Consider the following 2465-nt stretch of genomic DNA (forward strand, 5'->3'; position numbering starts at 1 on the left):
TATGAACTTCCACTCATGCATTTTATATTCCATCTTGAAGGATGTTTCCTGCCTGTAAGATGGGGATAATATTTGTTAAAGTTTTGTTCCCATCTGAGGTGAAGACAATTATAGCCATAGTGTTAACTGCAACATGAAATTAACAGAAAAACTAACTGATGCCAGAACCAATTTCATAAAAATTATTACAGGCTGATGGGCACATGTATGTACATTTGCTATGTACATGTATACAGCCAATAAAAATGTCTTTAAGTTAAAAAACAAAATCTAATGACCTCCAAAGAAATTTCGGATGACTAGATTTGTACCTTATTTGTTACAGTACACTGTTAGTGATCAGTGCTGTTTCAATGTACCTTGAAGTGCAGATGGGTCAACTGATAATGAACCATCCTTTACAAATTTTGGCAGAATGCTTAAAAATCCTTAAGATTATAACTGTCAATGTGAAAAGAATTGTCAATTAGTGCATTGCAGTGATGAATGAATCAGGACTGACCCGGTCAATGACAACAGCATACCAAATACTGAATTTATGAATGGGCTGAGGATTTGCATTCCAAGACAGCAGCTGCAATGACAGATGTAATGTTAGAAAGGTCCATGGATACATGTATGTTATGCTGTGATTGATATACCGGTATGTATGCAAAACTGAATCGCAGAGGGAAATGTACAATTTTTGAATAAAAAGGTATTTGTTTCAGTGTAATATACTGAATACTTCAATTTTTTGGACAGCTGTCATAGGTTTTTTATAATGATGACTGATTTTCTTGAATTACAATTGTACGTGTTTCTCAGTCAATTTGGGCCGATTCAGGTTTTTATTTATAGCACCACCGTACATGTACATGTGTACTCCATTTTATTCTAAAATCACAGGGCTGTTCCAAATCCGAATATTGGATCAGTTATCAAATAGTATCGAATATTCTACCATTATAATCTGAATTTGAACATTTGAATGCAAAATTCATGAAAAAGAAGGATTTTCTTCCATTTTAAATGAGAAAAACTGTGCTTTGTAGGTATGTTTCAAGCAGATTCAACTGAAACATGACAGAAACCTTACGGTTCAAAAAGTAAATTATTCAGTAAAAAGATAGAAATTTTCAGCAGGACAAGAAGTACATGTATTGATCATCTCTTAAATCTTGCTAAATCGTGGCTGAAGTTATATATCTGAAGCTATTATAGTGATTATAATGTACAATTGTGTGTGTTACTGCATTGCAACTTTTTGTATGGTTTGTTCATCAACAATCTGCCGGTCGGTATGACAAAATATTCGGATATTCAATCAGATTGAAGGTCAAATATTCGAACAGTGAATTATGCGAATTGACTCGGGACGATAAAGCCATTTGCTTAACACATGCATGTAAAAATACATGTATATTCCCCAATCATCAAGGATGGTAAAGGTCTCACAGTCAGCAACTCCAAACCAATCCCATACTTTTTGGAACCTATCGGAATTCTTCTAGCTTTTTTCCGTGACACATTGATATTATGGTGCTCCGCTAAATAATGTAAACCAACACTTTAATCGCATATTTTGGAATGCACAATTGGCTTGTGATAACAAACTATTTACAATGTAAATGTACATGGGCATATGGTATGCACTTCTATGAGTGAGTCAAATGGCCGATGCTTCTGTGCAAACCAACAGACTAGCTCCATTTATGGAGAAGATGCGCATGTACGTGTATGTAATTCTTATCCTGTGCATGAAAAGAACATGATACTACTATTACATGTACATGTAGTATGAAAATAGGTCAGAATCGTAATTAATGTTCACATACATTATACAGGTACGGTACATGTACTATTGTATTACTGTAATAAAAAGACTTGCATCCAATTTATTAGTAGTGACCTTTCTCCAGATGCTCTATGAGGCTGACAACTTGAGGGAAAGAAAAAACTCCATACATGTATGCACTGCTCTCCACTACCCCACTCTGGCAATTTGAAAGCTATCAAAAATTATAATTTTTTAATGTTATATTTCAAACGAGAGGCAGATGATATCACATACAGGAAAGTTTTTGCTGCCACATCCACAGCCTTGCAAAACTGGGACCTGTGCCAGTTCATGTATATGTAGCCACTTCCTTGTTAAAATTGACTGCTACAGTAAGTGACGTGGAATCTGGCTTAGTAAAAGCATAAAAATTACATCTTAAAATCTACATGTACAGAGCCTGCAATTTTAGCTGTCATAGTATGTTTAGCTGCACTCAAGCATTTATATTCCATCGTGCTATTTAGCATCAACAATCGTCAACAAGCATCAATACACACAAGCAGCATCAACAAAGCATCAACAACTTGAAAATACCCTGTAACAATTTAAAGGTGATTTTATCATATTTAAGAGACTCTAACATCTGTCACTATATGAGAGAAACAGCGAATTTGCTTCCAGATTCTCACAGAAAAATGAACAG

This window comes from Acanthaster planci, linkage group LG08 (genome assembly GCF_054643075.1).
Source record: "Acanthaster planci isolate LZ-2023a linkage group LG08, COTS_SCS, whole genome shotgun sequence".
Lineage (NCBI taxonomy): Eukaryota > Metazoa > Echinodermata > Asteroidea > Valvatida > Acanthasteridae > Acanthaster > Acanthaster planci.